The sequence below is a fragment of the Crocodylus siamensis genome, chromosome 7 (assembly GCF_052110815.1).
Source record: "Crocodylus siamensis isolate JL-2025a chromosome 7, ASM5211081v1, whole genome shotgun sequence".
NCBI lineage: Eukaryota > Metazoa > Chordata > Crocodylia > Crocodylidae > Crocodylus > Crocodylus siamensis.
In genome coordinates, this window is record NC_143401.1 from 34,049,745 (window position 1) to 34,066,150 (window position 16,406).

The 16,406-nt window shown below is 46.7% G+C and overlaps 1 protein-coding gene across 1 annotated transcript in view; it reads left to right on the forward strand.

Annotated features, from left to right (window-relative positions):
• The window catches only part of LOC149859665 (heparan-alpha-glucosaminide N-acetyltransferase-like), a 393,188-nt gene that overhangs the window by 265,036 nt on the left and 111,746 nt on the right, over positions 1-16,406 (forward strand). The window lies entirely within an intron of this gene.

Consider the following 16,406-nt stretch of genomic DNA (forward strand, 5'->3'; position numbering starts at 1 on the left):
ATTAATATAATATTATTATATTCATATATTTGAGTAAATACAGTAGACATGAGTCTGACTGTATCTGGCCTATGTGTCCAAACCATCTGCTGCAATACAACTAAGTCCTCATCTAAAGCTGCTCCAGATGTCTGAGGTGAAGTGTAAGGCCACCTGTGGACCTGCCTTGCACAGCTCCTCCCTCAAGTATTCCCTGCATGTCTCCTACAGGGAGGGCACCACCGTCCTGCTGAAGGTAGTACATGCAGGCACTTGGTAAGATGGGGCAACAAGTGCCATGAGCTGCCTGAACCCTGGATGCTCAACTAAGGAGAAAGGCTGGCCATCCAGAGCAAGCATCTCCCCAGTGTACTGGGTGATCTTGCTCACCCTTGCAGCGCACCCTGCTTTGTGTCTAGCTTTCCCTCACTGGTCCAGGGAGAACTCTCTCTGCTTTGTTGGATGGGGGCTTTGGAGTGAGAGGGGGACTTCCCTTTGGGCATGCTCCCACTGGTGCCAAGCTGAGGAGGAGCCAGGGCAAGGGGGTGGTGCTTGTGGAGATCCATCAGCATCCCAGTGGTGGTCATGTGTTTTGTTTCCTTGCCACAACTGGTTTTGGTTCAGCAGTGCAGGCAGATAGCATACGTGGGATCATTTTTCAGCTTAGAATGATCCCAGACCACACTGCCCACTTGCTTCTGGGGTGCAGGTGCATGTGTGGATGCTGCAGTTGCTCCCTCCTCAGCAGGCAGAGGCACAGCAAGAGGAGGAGCAGACTCAGCTGAGCTGCCTGCCTCTGCAACCTCTACCTCCTCCTCCTCCGAAGTGCCGTCTGGGGAAGGAGACCTGGCTCTAGGGTAAACTTGAGGGGTGTCGAGCACAAACTCAGATGATTCCGTCTCCTTCCCCAGATTTTCCGTTGCTATGGCACTCAGATCCAGATCCAGCTCAAACTCTTCCTCTTGACAGTGAAGTGGGGGTAGGAGCAATAGTGTGTTTCTGAGTTAATTTGATGGTGGCTATGGTGTGTGTATGATAGTGTGGGTGTAAGCGTGTGACAGGGTATGCATGCAGGACAACCATGCATAAAAACCATGACTGGCTGACTAAATGCTAGAAGGTAGCTGCGTATCAAGTCACGGGTGGGTGTTGGAGTAGTGTCAAAGAATAACAGTGCCTGTCCCACTGAGCAGGGAAGATGCCCTATGTTGATATTGTTTACTAGCACTCCTAAGATCCCAGATCTATGGTCCTGTGACAGAAGTATCGCTATCGGAGCCTTTCTAGGAGTGATTCTGCCCTCCTGTTATGGGCCAACCGCCTGCTCACTCACCTGCCACGCCTTGATCTGAATTGATTAATTGATTGATGTAATTAGCGGGAGGCTGCCCATTTTTACACACCCCAGGGGGTGCAACCTGCTGCTCCTTTTCCTCCCCTACACCACAGCCCAAGCCTCACAGATGTTACTGATGTGGTTTGACCTGGGCCCTGTTACACCTTGGCCCTCTCCTTTACCTCCTTGAGGATCCTCCCTTTGCTCTGGGACTCCTCACTGACCACTTTTGCTCTGGGGCCCCTCGCTGCCTCCTTTTGCTCTGGGGCTCCTTGCTGCCTAACCCCTTGTTCTGGGGCTGGGGTCACTGCTTCCCAAATGCTGTACCTTCTCTGGCACCAGGGTCCCCACGCTACTGTGGAGCTCCTATGAGGCCTCCTCCAACCCCTAATAGCCTCACCTGGTCCTCTGGTCAAAACAGTAAACACAAGAACACCAAGCTCCTGGGCTACAACATAAAAGCTAGACCATCCGGTCAAACAAGATTCAATCCCTACCAGAGACACCACTCCAACCCCAGCAGTGACCAGGGGATGCTCCCACCATCAGAGTTCTCCCCTTCGTCTGTACTAGCCAAGCTCCTCCTCCTTCGGTCACCGGAGGGGAACTGCCCTCCTTCCTGGGCTTAAGAAGGGCTAAGCCCTGCCCCTTCCTGTCAGCTGGTTTCACTGGTTGCCCTAGCAACCAGCACCTGCGCTGCCCTGGTGACTGGCAGCTGAGCCTCCCCCTTCTCACCACTAGGGGTCTCTCCCAAGCTGTTTCTGCTTTCAGGTGCAGGGCACCTAAGTGCTCTGCGACACACCTTCCCCCCTTTAACTCCTAACTCACCGAGCCGAGTCTTCACTTTCACTGGGTGCTCCATCCGTCCGGGGCTCTCCTCTCAGCTGTTTTCTCTGGCACCCAGCCATTTAGGTATAGAAGCCGGAGGTTTTTAGGCGCCTCCTACTCGCCTTTTACCCAAGGCGCACCATGTGGGATTTGTTGGGAGTTACCCACCACAGGTAGTCCCCCCACACTAGCCAACCTTGGTAGGGTGCCACTTAGGCTTGTTTCTCTCCCTGTTTTAAACATTTGTGAGGATGGTCCTGGGCAGGGCATGTCCTTCTGATGGAGGTGGCAGGCACATTATTGTCATAGTTGGGAGTCTGTCTCCCTGCTGCCTCCCTGTCCTTCTCCAGTCACCCTTTTCCAGGTCTTGATCTTCCTTCTCTGGTTGCCCGATTGATAGGCCCCCACCTGAGAGATCTTAGAATTGGAGGGGGTCACCCTGCCTCCTAGCAGTGCGGTTAGGGCCCCTAAATATATGCCCTTTTCTCTTCTCTCTTGTCAGGGATCCTTCTGTTCCTTCTGGCCCTTCCTCTTCCTTGTACTGTCTTGAGAGAAAATTGGCATTTATATTCTGGGCTCCAGGGCGGTGTTCCACCTTAAAACAATATGGTTCAAGACTAAGGGCCCATCTCATGAGTCTTGCATTGTCTTTCTTCATACTCTGCAATCAGCACAGGGGTGCATGATCAGTTATCATTGTGAACCTAGGCCCTAACAAATAATACCGGAGTGTTTCAATAGCCCATTTGATTGCTAAACACTCTTTCTCCACTGTGGCATAACTCCATTCCAGTGGGTGTAACTTTCTGCTTATGTAGGCTATGGGGTGCTCGTCTTCTTCTCTCTGAACCAATACTGCACCGATGGCCACATTTGATGCATTGGTCTGCACCAGGAAAGGCTTATTAAAATCCGGTGTATAAAAGGGTGGCTGTAAGCATAGTGCATCCTTCACTGCTCAAATGCCTTTTCTGCCTCTGGTGTCCATCTTACTTTGGTTGGAGCCCCTGCTTTTATCATCTCTGTCAATGGTACAACCAAATCCACGAAGCAAGACAGAAATTGCCTATAATAACGGGGCAGCCTCAAGAAAGCCCTTGCTTTCCTTTTAGTACAGGGCACCTGATACCTTTGCAATGCCTCCAGCTTACTCAGCAGAGGTCTCACCTTCCCACTTCCTACTAGGAACCCCAGGTATTGCGTTTTCTCTTTTCCTATTGTACACTTCCTTGGGTTGGCTGTCAGCCCAGCCCAGCCCTCGTCAAGTCTTGCACCACTGCTCTCAGTGCAGCGAGGCGTTCATCTCAGCTCTCAGTATATATAATAATATCAATGTATGCTGCAGGGTAACCTCCATGGGGAGCCAACACTCTGTCCATTTATCGCTGGAACGTAGCCACAGCTCCATGCAACCCAAATGGCATGCGTCAGAACTGGAAGAGTCCCCATGGGGTGGCAAAAGCTGTCTTTTCCTGGTCTTGAGTTGCCACTGGGACCTGTCAATAACCCTTTGTCAGGTCCAAAGTGGAAATGTAGCGAGCTTGGCTGATGTTTTTTACCAGTTCGTCCACCCTGGGCATCGGATAGGCATCAAACTTAGCCACTGCATTTACCTTTCGACAAGCCCATCTGTTTGGGGATGATACATGGCTGTCTTCAGTGTCTGATCCCCAACGCTTTACTCACTCCCTCGAATATGCGTGATGTAAAGTTCATTCCCTGATCGGTCAGCAGTTCTTTAGGGAGTCCTACTCAGGAGAATATCTTCAAAAGTTCATTCGCCACCTTTGGGGCAGACCCTGTCCGCATTGGCACAGCTTCTGGGTACTGTGTCGCATAATTCAGCAGCAGTAAGATGTACTGGTTTCCCGTGCTGCTTTGGGGAAGCAGCCCGACGATGTCCACTGCCACCCTCTCAAAAGGAACCTCTACCAGCGGCATCAGGATTAAAGGAGACTTTGGAGGCGGTCTTGGGTTTACCTTTTGGCAAACAGGACACGAAGTGCAATAACTTGCGACTTCCCGCATCAGAACTGGCCAATAGAACCTTGCCTGAATGTGTGCTTCTGTTTTGTCCTGGCCCAGATGCCCGCCCATGGGGAGCTCATGAGCCACCTTCAATAAGGCCCATTGATACCACCGCAGGACCAACAGCAGCGCAACCTCCCCTCCGTCTGGTTTCCCTTGCTCAATCCAGTAGAGGAGGCCATTTCTTACCTCGAACCTCAGGATTGTCCTCATCAGTTCCAGCCTCAATATCTCGTCATCTCTTCAGGCTAGGTGTTCCTGCAGCACCCAACGAAAGTCCGTCTCTCTACTTTGCTCTAGCTGAAAATGTTCATCTTCCCCCAAATGGGCAACATCCACCCTTTGTCCTGCTTCCTCTTTGGGGTGGGGGCTGCTTAGTTTCCCCCATGAAACCCTCCGCAGTCTCCTCACACCTCATGCCAGCTCTCTCTTCCAGCAACTCGGGTCAGTCACAGCCCAGCACTGCTGGGTAGGGTAAATGTTCTGCGACCCCCTCTAGCATCCAGCGGGTCTTGTTGCCTACTAATAGGTTGACCCTCACCCTGTCAAAATCAAGGGGGTCCCTGCACCTGCACTGCACCCTCACCCAATCTGCTCTTCCCCTCTCCCTTGCCGGTAGAACGTCGCTCCACACCATCATCTTCACCGAGCCCGAGTCTAGCATAGCCACTACTCTTTTTCTCTCTATTGTTGCTTCTGTCAGCAATGCAGGTGGCTTCTCTCCCACCCAGGGTCAACTCGGGCTCTGTACCGGCACAGTCCTACCTGCATTGTTGTCCGGGGTTGGGTGCTTTCGATCACGGTGGCCAATTGGGTCTGTTGTCTTATGGCTTGGTCCAGTAGGCCTTGCACCGTTCGATATAATTGATCCACAGCCTGTTCCTTTTTCCTCGTGGGCCCAAGGGCTCTCTTCTTTACACAAGTAAACCAGGATCTTATGATGCATGCTGCCATATAAAAACTCCCTGGCCAATGCACCATTGTGACAGGAGTATCGCTATTGGAGCCTTTCCAGGAGTGACTCTGTCCTCCTGTTATGGGCCAACCACCTGCTTACTCACCTGCCATGCCTTGATCTTAATTGATTAATTGATTGATGTAATTAGCAGGAGGCTGCCCATTTTTATGCGCCCCGGTACCAGGGGGTGCTACGTGCAGCTCCTTTTCCTCCCCTACACTGTAGCCCAAGCCTCGCAGATGTTACTGACGTGGTTTGACCTGGGCCCTGTTATGCCTTGGCCCTCTCCTTTACCTCCTTGAGGTTCCTTGCTGCTCCCTTTTGCTCTGGAGCTCCTCGCTGCCCAACCCCTTGTTCTAGGGCTGGGGTCAATGCACACCAAATGCTGCGCCTTCTCTGGCACAAGGTCCCCACGCTACCGTGGAGCTCCTATGAGGCCTCCTCCAACCCCTAATAGCCTCACCTGGTCCTCCAGTCAAAACAGTAAACACAAGAACACAAAGCCCCTGGGCTACAACATAAAAACTAGACCATCCGGTCAAACAAGATTTAATCCCTACCAGAGAGAGCACTCCAACCCCAGCAACAACTAGGGGATGCTCCCACTGTCAGAGTTCTCCCCTTTGTCTGTACTAGCCAAGCTCCTCCTCCCTCAGTTGCCAGAGGGGAGCTGCCCTCCTGGCCTCCTGCCTGGGCTTAAGAAGGACTAAGCCCTGCCCCTTCCTGTCAGCTGGTTTCACTGGTTGCCCTAGCAACCAGCACCTGCGCTGCCCTGGTGACTGGCAGCTGAGCCTCCCCCTTCTTGCCAGTAGGGGTCTCTCCTGAGCCATTTCTGCTTTCAGGCACAGGGCACCTAAGTGCTCTGCGACAGGTCCATTGCAGCTGTCTGAAAGCAAAGGCACACTACACAACTGCCGGGAAAAAGAAAGAGCTGTGAAAAGGGAGTCACAGTCTATTATCTTCTCTGTCTCCATCTGGAGCTCCCTTCTGGGGGCAAAGAGCCTTGTCCTTTTTCACCAGTGTTGTCAGTTGGTGACTGCTTTGACCCAGGACTTTGCCTGCAGAAGGCATGCAGTGCATCAACTAGAGGCAGCAGCTCCCTGGGTGATGACATCTCACTCCCTCTCATGAACTAGGAGTCCCTGAAGCTCTGGCCCACGTGCTTCTTAACTGGCAGTACTAGGTACAATGCCGGGGCTGCTAGCATAAAGTAGGCAGCATTGTGCCTGTTCAGATGGAAATGGGACTGCCAGAGTCATAGTAAATAATTAATTGTTACCTGAGGAGGAGAAGGCAGAGATTTCAGAGGTAATTCAAGCAGAAAACTCTGGATTCGTTGCCTCCAGCATTCCCTGCCCAGCTTTAGGTCCTGGCTCACCCAGCCTGACCAGGACTGAGCCAAATTCACTTAATTGCTCTGGTCAGATGAGCTGTGTGATTTTTCACAATGAGCAAAGAGGGCTGGTAGGAAATGGCAACATGGCCCATACTGGGTCCTGCCTCATTACAACCCCAAAAGGCTGTTTTCCGACAGCTTCCAAGCTTGAAGAAATCTCATTCCTTCAAACTGTTTCTTCTCTGTTCTGGATTGCCAAAGACATTTTCATGTAAATCATTTGGCTTCAGCAGCTTTGAAGGTTCATGTGCTGCCTACCAGTAGAAATTTGGTTTCATTACGTGATTAAAGACACACTTAGCAAATTTATGGATGACACCAAGTTGGGTAGAGTAGCAGACACTCTGGAGGGTAGAGCTATGATCCAGAATAACCTGGATAGACTGGAGAAATGGTTTGAAATCAACCAGATTAAATTCAGCCAGGACTAGTGCAAAGTCCTGCACGTGGGATTAAATATTTGCATGCATAAATACAGACTGGGAAATGACTAGCCAGGCTTCAATTTTGCAGAGAAGGACCTTGGTGACAGCACAAGGAGCAATGGTGGCCTCAAGCTGCAGAAGAAGAAATTTAGAATCGCAGAATCATAAAGAAGTAGGGCTGAAGGGGACCAGAGCTGGAAGGGACCTGCAGGGGTCATCTAGTTCAACCCACTGCCTGAGGCAGAAACATCCCTATCCAAACCATCCTATACAAATTGATTGTCTACCCGTTTAGCAAAACTACATAGTCAATCCTGATACAACTGCAAAACATAACACCATAACCTGCCACAAATAAAGCAGGGGGACCACAGCAGCCAACATCCTGCTGCTGCAAAATTTGTTAAAATATGCTCAAGAGATGCCAACAAGAGGGCCACAGTGCCCACTATAGAGGAAGGTAAAAATTTGAACAGTCCATACTAATCTGACCATGGGGCAAAATTCTTTCCTGACCCAAACTATGACAGTCTCACCTTGAGCAGAGTGGCAAGAGGCTCTGTCTAGGAACATCCTGGTTTAACTCCCAGCAGAAGCACTGGTACACACCTGTCAAAATCTCCAGCCTTGTTTGCAGCCAACACCCAGTGGTTCCAAGCCCAAAGGATGGTAATCCCAACATGGATCAAAGGGAGCAGAAGGGCACAAAAGCCCCCATGGCTCACCAAAAGCATCCAAGAACGTCTCCTAGGTAAAAGGGAGGTGTACACCCAATGGAAGGGAGGGGCAATCACCAGGGAGAACTATACTGCGGTTGCTTGGGGATGCAGGGGGGTGGTCAGGAAGGCCAAGGTGGAGATGGAACTGGGACTAGCTCCCAGGATCAAAGACAACAAGAAGTCCCTTTTTAAATACATAGGGGGCAAAAAAGAAGGTACCAGGTAACATGGGGCCCCTGCAAGCCACGCCACGAAATCTGGTCGTCACACTAGATGACAAAGCTAACCTATTTAATGACTTCTTTGCCTCCATTTTCCTGAGCAGGGACCAAGTCAGCCTCCCCACCGGGCCCCCCTCAGGCCCCAGGGGAGGTGCACCTAGGCCAAGGGTCAGTGAGGATCTAGTCAGGGAACTTTTGGAGGGATTGGATGTATTTCAATCAGCTGGTCCAGATGATCTCCACCCCAGAGTGCTGAGGGAATTAGCTGAGGTCATTGCTTGCTAATTGCAAAGACTCCCAGGAAGTATCAGAACCACGAGGGTCATGTGGACATGAGGAAATGCCCCACTGGATCCTCAAGACTTGGCCAGGTGCCTGCTGACCCAAAACATCAGTTTTCCTGGGAGGTACCTGCAATGGGGGACCACATAGGGGTCGTACAAATTGTGTCATGTGAAGCTCAGAGTGCTGAAGCAGTGAGTATCATTTCCCTACTTGCTCATGTCATTCAAACAATTTCAGTTCTAGTACTGTTAAGTTGCCAGTTTACTAGTCAGTAGGGTAGCCATCATAGATGATGTTATGGTTTTCTGCTACTCTCTCCTCTATTAATATGAAACCTGACGACTTCATGTCCTCTATTTTTCTCTTCAAGAGGTTTTTTTCTTCAAGAGAAAAATAGAGGCTATAAAGGTGTCCAGTTTCTCATCGATAGAGGAGAGAGGACAACCAGATTGCTCTCTATGATGGCCACCCTATCAGTCAGAGATGCCATAACCGCAATTTTACTGAGGCCCATGAAGGCAGGCTTTCTGTGGAAACAGACAGTGCCTACGGCACACCCAGGTACCATCAAAATCAAACCAGACCACCAGAATAGAATGGAGTGTGGTGGAAGGGAGGAGGAGTCCCACAGAAGTACCGGCCTTGGTGCCTGGGGTCATAGATGAACACTGGACAGCACCTCCAGGTAGAACCTCAGGTAACATGGTCATGGCAGGTGAGGAGGAGACTCTGGTATGGCATGCCCAAGCAGTCAGAGCATACAAGTGGTGGTGCTGCAAGTGTGGGCCTGCCACAATTAACATGTGACAAGGAGGATATGATTAGCTGAACAGTCCTCTATAGGGGATTTTGTATATTTCTGAATCTCAAGAGATTCGTTCTCTTATTTATTTCAGAGGTAGAAGAGCAGTCTGGGAGGGAAAAGAGCTGTTTAGGCTAAAAAACAATATTGGCACAAGATCTAGTGAATACAAACTATTTATGACTCAATTTAGACCAGAGATTAGAAGTCTGTAACCATTAGAAGAATAAGTGGTCTTTAAAAATACTAGAGGCAAGGAGTCTGAATGACCTTAAGGTGGAGGTTAACAAGTTGATGGAAAAGCGAAACTGATAGAATAGGAGTGTTCCTGGCTTATGGAAATCTAAGCATATTGGATTTGGATTCAAGTATTTGTTGTGTCCATGTAGGAAACTTGAACTCTGTGGGAAGTGTCTGGAAATCCCTGCTTCAGAGACTGACAGTCACCTGTAGGGGCTTGTGGCAGGGCACTGTTGGTGCCTGCCACTTTAAGGGCCAGAGCAGGCAGCAGCCAGGTGCTTGATTGTGGTGACCATTTTAGAGGGCAGGCTATAATTAGGGTGAAGCAGTGGTTTGCTGCCAGCAGCCATGACAGACACATCAGCTGGCAGAGCTGAGGCTCAGGTACAGCGTGGGGGTCTATGGACTGGAGCTATGGGGATGGACAAGTCTCCAGGTCCTGAGCATGACCTAAAACTGCACCCTGTTAGGGAAGGGAGGCCTGGTAGGACTGCCAGTGGTGTGGCAGCCCCATGAAATGCCAGGCCAATTACCTCCCTAGTGAAAGGTGGGTTGGGGGCACCTAATAATCTCCAGCCCACGCACACTCCTAGCTGGGTAATGTCCAAGCTTGTGAGAGCTCAGAAAGGGCTGCAGCTTAGTTCCAGTGGAGTTGTGAGGGTAAAAGCAGGCAAGCAGCTAAGACCTGACCCAGGGTACCTTACTAGTCCTTGCTGGGGCCAAGACCCAAAGAGGAGTCAAAAGGGCCAGGAGCCCACAGAGCAAAGAGGCTCAGGGTCCTAACTGACCTCATATGGGGCCATGGCCTAAGCGGGAGCCAAAGTTCCCAGAGAGGGGACCACAGCTGATGGGTGAAGAGTCCAGCTGAGTTTAGCTGCCTGAGATGCCATCTGTGAGGCTTGGGCCACAGTTTAGGGGTGGAATGGAGCTGCAGAGATCCCCCTAAACATCAGGGTGCAAAATGGGCAGCCTCCCGCCTAATTAACACCATAATCATGTATCATCAAGGCATGGTAGACGAAAGAGGTGGGCGGTTAGCCCAGATACAGGTGGGCAGGCCAACATCATACTGTCCCTGGGAAGGCCCCCTGTTACAGGGCCAGGAAGAATGGCTTCTGAGTTTTTTGTTTCATTTTCCTTTGAAACACTTGACTATGGCCACAGCTAGAGGTGGGAGTTTGGCTAGGGTGTACTGGTATTCCTGTTGGTATTTAGAAAGTTCAAAGGCATCTATCTGGCTCATATGCTCAGGATCAAATTAATTGCTATATTTCAGGTCAGGAAATATTTTTCCCCTATGCCAGATTGGCAAGTGGCATACAGGTTTTTGTCTTTTTCTGTAATGCATGATGTGGCCATTTCCAAGCATCATCTGAGCATGTTTTAACTCAACTGATATCCTTCCATTGTAGTGACAAGACCCTGGTATTATCCTTATCTCATCTGTTAAGTGGTGTCTCACTAACACACGTTGCAGTGCACACGTGTGTTGTAGAGTGCATGGTCCATTTTAGATAAACGGTTGTCTTTGAATGCAGAGGACTAGACTTCAATGGCTGGGTGGGGTTGTGGTGTTTTACAGTCCTACATATAACATAGTACTGAATGTGGTAGTGATGAGGTGCTTATGGCTTGGCACAAGGCCAGTAAGGGAAGGGATATGTTCTTGAGTTAGTGGAAAGGTAACTAATGTATGGGAAAGTTCAGAAAACACTGGTTAGTTCAGAGCAAGGTTATGAAGGACTTAATTACCCGATAGATTAATTGAAGTTAGGGAACATAAATAAAGTAAGCAGCAAGTGGACTCTGTCTGCAAAGAGATGGGAAAGGAGCCAACCAAAGCGGAGCTTTTCTCTCACATTACCTTGAGCCTTGTATAGACATCACAGGTTCTCTGAATCATGTATTTTAAATACTACGGTATTTGAAGGAGGAATTTCAAAGCAATAAAGAGATATTTTATACCTCCATTAATTTGTAACTACAAGACTTCTCTGTACATGTTACCCAGGCTTTCACTGGAATTTAGTCTATATGAGGGGTATTTAGGCTTTTTAGTCTGATTTTTCCCCCCTTAAGTCCCAGTTATACACAACTCACGTTGAAGACCATGAGAAGTAGAAGCCCCTAGGACCTCTTGAAGTAAGTCCTTCATTATTGTATTCACAATATAATTTACATAATTTTACCTTGAGGAGAAAGGGGCACTGGAATTGAAAATAAACTTCAAAGTTTCTAAGCGTGTAACTTTCACCTCAGCTGTGAATTATATGGATCAGCTATTAACGTGTAACCTATTAGCTAACGCTTGCCTCTGCCTATATTTTAGGTCACTGGTATTTTGTGGTAACTTATGTGATTGGGTGAATATTAACTTTAACTTATGTACTCCTATATATATACTCTTATAGATTTCATTGTGTGGAAAATTATTTCTTGGGCAGAGTTAACAACTGACATCTACCTCGTGATCCATGGAATCTTCCTCCCCCCCGCTTATAGACTTTCACAAGATCTCAACTTCTTTGTTTTTAAATGCACCCCACTGCAGTCATGTATATGATTGACACAAAAAGGCTGTGTGTTCACCATTTCTTTTAAATGAAACAATATTTTATGTGTGTACACGCATGTGTGTCTCTGCGTGTATAGTGTTTCAATGAAATTTTCTGACACTTAAAAAATGTTACAGATAAACATTAATAATCAGAATGTCTCTCTTCTTTCCTGTTAATTCAATAGCTTTAAACTATTAGACTGTAGAGACCAGAATACCTTTCCAAATCTGAACAAGGAAGTACAGTAGCTGCCCAAGCAAAGCAAGTTGCTTCTTCCCACCAGGAATCAAAACTACACATTTTGCTTACCCTCTCCACTATAAATAGGTGCTAAATTTAGCTATGTATATTCATTGGACATTATATTGTAGGTTTGGATACCTTGTCAGTACTATAAAAACTTAACTTTTCAAGCAATGCTTGGAAATTTGGTAAACTGATACCATCACATACCTGTAATGCTCTTCTCTTCACACAAAAATGCCCCTTGTGATACACTGGTATTAGAACTGCTATCTGAATTAGCCTGACTTTGGGAAGACTACAAGAGGCAAAATTTTGTTGTGGATGATCTCTTTTACTGGAGCAATTGTATACAGTTGAGAGGGATCCAGATAGGGACCTACCTAATATGTTCTGAGACAAAGGGTTTTTCATGGCCCACTCGAGGCTCTGGAGGGAGGGAGGGACAAGAGGGTGGCCACCATTTTGATTGCTGGTTGTCTTTTCTCCTCCCCTGCCCCTTGGTGCTGATTGGCAGGGAGGCCCCAGTTGTGGGGAAAAGGGATGAGAGGGCAGCCTCAATTTTGTCTGCTGCCCTTTGGGCTGCCATGCCAGCCAGCTCCTTCCTCTCCCACCAGCAATCCTGGATTTCACAGTTTCTATGAAATCCACGAAACTGTGAATGAAGTAGATCCCTTGCTACAGACAAGCTGCTGGGTATGATATAGACATTCTCAAGTCTCTAAGAAGTGACCCTTTTTCAGAGACCTGGGGAAGTGTACATCATACCCAGAAATCTTGTCCATACCCCTCACAACAGGCAGTCCACAAAAATGCTTGCATCACATTTTTCCTGGACCATTACAGTTACAGCGTCATCCCAACTCCACCACTGCTTTGGAACTGCTAGCCCTTCTACACTCATCCTGGGCCATTATGGATAAAATCACTGGTATAAGAGATCATAAATCCAAATAGTCCTCCTGTTCTTCACAGCTAATTGCTTAGGTGGCCTATTCAGTCTGCTTTTCAGATTTTACCACACAGAAATCAGGTTTTCCAGAAACTAATTCTAGGTACTAATAATACTATTTGCATTGTTGAGTTTGCATGTACTATATTTTCTGGGCAAACAACTACTTCTACAGGAAGCTGTATTTTAGTATGTTTCAAAGAAGGGGTTCAAATTAGCATGTTGCTAGCTGGCTAGAAAGTGGTGGTTAGGCAGTGGCTACTATTTAAGTAGGTGAGATAATCCATATTCAAGATTAAGTTGCACTTTGTACATCTGAGCCCCTGCATGAGGTGGAGTCTTTGTATTGGCACTTGTGCTGTTGCACTGGTTTCATTACCAAAGATCAAAGAAGTCTAGTGCAAATGTATCCAATCTGAAAACAAATACATAAAAAAATGAGTTGTACTGAAAAGACTGGTGTTGTAAGTGTTTAAAAAGGAAAACGTATAGACACGGTAAGCGATGCTGACTCCTTTTCAGACAGGGCTGTGTGTCTAATGACTTATTGGATGCATCCCCCGTGGGTCCTGAATTTAGTTAAAAAGAGCTTGATGTGTTAGAAATGGCATGCCTTGCTTTCAGTATCATCCTCCTGCATGTTCCCTTGAGGAACAAGAGAGGGGCTCAGATATGTATCATATTATCAAAAACCGAATACTAATGTAATAAAGTCTCAGCACAATCTAAGAGAAATTTCATAATGTGATGGAAAGTTGGTAATGTTATACTATGATTTACAATATGCATGGTCATTCCTTTTTCCAAGAACATGCATATCAGAGAGTGGACTTCTTTAGCTGAACTAACTGATTGCATGCTAGCCTTCTAAAGGACATATATACACACAAATATATGTGGTTAATATATATACTCTCTCTATGTAGAAAGAGAGAGTGGTTTTCTAAGTATGAATCCTTTTTATGTATACACATGCACGTGCGCGCACACACATGCAGGGTAACATACTTTTTATTTTGGAGGGTTGTTTGTGTGTTTGTATTTTGTTTTTAATCAAAATATACTTGTGCTTACAGATTTTAGGTGGCTAACAGAACTGAAATATGGCTGTTTATATTTTTTACTAACTAGTTTTATCGATTTCAGATTTGTGGTCCTCCATGTATTGTCCCATGCTAACTGCTGTACTCTCAGAAGATAGTACTAGGAATTGGACCAGGAATTTAGGAATTAAACTGGGAATTCAGAATGCATGTAGTAGAAAATAACACCCTCCTGAAAGCATGTAAAACATGAAGAATGAGAAATCAGTTGGGCAGGGACAGCTAGCCTCGGGAGTATGATGCATGAATGTATTGAATAAATCTGCCTGTTCACTAATTTAACATGGCATCTTAGTGTATTTTAACCAAAGACTCCCAGGACACCGGTTAAAATCCAACTCACCACTGGAAGCATCAGGTTTGGAAATATTTTGAGAAGGTTCTAATGAGGTGGTGTATTATTACTATCTGTCTCTTCCTTACAAAACTCACAAGTGACTTTCAAGAAAATCCTACAAAGAAAAATTAATGATTCATTGAGCCACATGACTTCGTAATCTACACTCAACCAAAGTGTGATCTGGATGGAGAAATCTTAAGAGCCGCCAAACTGGGAAGGCCTTTTAAATTGACCTTGGTCATCTTCACTTTTAAAATATTAATTCAAGCAATCTATCAAATGGAGTGTTGTAGATTGCTGGAGAGTAGATTAGCAAAGGCACTTTCTCACAGATTGCTTTAACAAAACTTCAGGATTTTTTTAAAAGACCAGTGAGAGGATAGTTCACGATTGCTAACAATCTCCAAAATATGAAAACCAGTTTCCGTTAGAACAAAAATATTTTTTATCATAGTTTGATGACTGTGCTGATAATGAGAGGCTTGGCTCCTTTTTCCAGTTCTTTGTGTAGAAATAACATAAATAGAAAGAAAATAATTTCCTAACATGTTCTTGCATGAAATGAAGGCTGAAGGGAAATTTCAGAAGAATGGGATAGTGACACTGAAAGCTGTAGTAGTATATTTTAGTAAAAAGCCACACAGATAGGAACATGAAAGATTTTGTTTTTAATTTATTCTAAAGTAAGATTTTTGACAGCAAATAGATGACTACATGATTAATTGCCTTAGGCAACTGACAGTCCATCACAGTTTCAAACTGCATCCTCTTGTCATTGTTACTCTGAACTGCCAGGTTTCTTTATGAAGGGAAAAAGAGAAAGCAGACTTCTCTTTTAAAAATGCATTCTCTTCTGTCTCTGTCCCTTTATGCTTGCACAACAAAAGCTGAGGAGTGCATTAAGAGTAAACAATAGTAATGTACTGATGGGAATACTTTCACTGTAAGTGGACAATGCAGGGTGGATGGAGCTCAGTGCTTAAGTGTATGAACCCTGCAGATAAAAATCAGGGTCTCCCTTGCAGCTGGGAGACCTGTTAGCTGATGTGGCTCCCAGTCACAGGGATGCACCATGCCCAGCTGGGGCTGGGAGTTCCACAACTGAAGGGACCCTTAGCCCCAGCAGCCAGGGGTTGCAGCTGCCCTAGGGGTGCATGAAACCACTTGGGCTAGAAGAATCACAGCTGCTGTGATCTCTCAGTCGTGGGGGTACATGAAACCCCCAGAGCTAGTGAATCATGCGATCCCACCAGCCCTAGGGGTTTCATACATCCCCAAGGCTGGGGAATGGTAGCTGCTGTGATTTCCCCCAGCCCCAGTAATTTAGCACACTTCCATGGTTGCGAGATCACAACAGCCACAGGGGTGCATGGGGTACCCATGCATCAGCTGAGGGCTCCCCCTTGCTGCCAATAAGATGCGATAGGATTTAATGCAAAATCCCACAATCACACCTCCTGCCATGCAGATGTTATGGCAGGAGGCACGATTGTATGGATCACGCATTAGATCCTACTGTGCATTTATTTGCATGTGAGGAACGGCCATTAGTCACCTGCGTGAGTTCCGCTTTATATATATAATCAATTTAGATAAGTATTGCAGTGGGTACTATACAATCTATATGTAATCCCCAGATCTTCAGTTTTCCACACAACCCAGTTTAGAAAAGATATGCTTGAGGGGGGACATGATGATATGGGTTTATAAAATACTAAATGGTAGAGAGAAACTAAATAGGGATTTATTATTTACTGTCTCTCACGATACAAGTAGGGTCATAAAATAAAACTACTTGGTAGTAAATTTAAAACTAACAGAAAGAAATACTTTTTCACACAGTGGGTGTGTCTACATGTGTCCCTATGGCGCCTTTGGTACTGCACTGTGCAGTTATTTTTAGCTGCTGCATTGCCGTAGTAATGCACTATAACAAGGGAGCATTGTGACCACCAATGCTACATCACCGTAGCACGTTGTTAAGGGAATCATT